We start from the raw sequence: 651 nt of genomic DNA, 5'->3' as shown, positions 1-651 counted from the left end.
TTCTTCTTGAAGAGCTACTTGAATCGCCTCTTCAAGGGTGCTTGCCTGCACCCGGAACAGCTGAGTGCGTGCGGGGCCCACTCGAAGGCCGTCCATGAACACAGTCATCTTGATGTGTTCATTGAGTGGGTTTCCCACTAGGGACGCCGTGAGCTCCCGTATCTCTTGCACATACTCGTGCAGTTCGCGTCTTCCTTGTTTACACGCGAGGAAGCGCGAACGCTGGCGGTACTCGTAGTTCGCCGGGAGGAACGCGGCTCGGAGCTGTTCGCACAGCTGAGCCCAGGATGTGAAACATCCAGGGGATGTCGCTTCCCGAGTGTACACCCAACTCTTAGCACGACCGCTAAGGTTGGAGAGTGCAAAAGCAACACGCAGTTGCTCGGTCGAGATCAGAGCCGCGTCCATCGCGAGCTCTACTTCTCGGACCCAGAAGTGAAGGTTCTCGCCTTCCTTCCCTTCATACGGCTTTACCTTCAGCCGTATTGGCTTCGGGTGAGGCGGGGTTTGCTCCCGCCGCCGGGAGCCTGCAGGTTCTCCCGCACATGCGCGATGAGGCCCTGCTCGTACGCGTCGAATGCATTGACGCGCTCGAGCTGCTCAGCCGGTGTTGATACCCAGCAGGGCTCTGCAGGGGCCTCCATCCCCGAA

This window comes from Phytophthora infestans, genomic scaffold, assembly GCF_000142945.1.
Source record: "Phytophthora infestans T30-4 supercont1.619 genomic scaffold, whole genome shotgun sequence".
NCBI lineage: Eukaryota > Oomycota > Peronosporomycetes > Peronosporales > Peronosporaceae > Phytophthora > Phytophthora infestans.
This window is presented reverse-complemented; position numbering follows the sequence as displayed.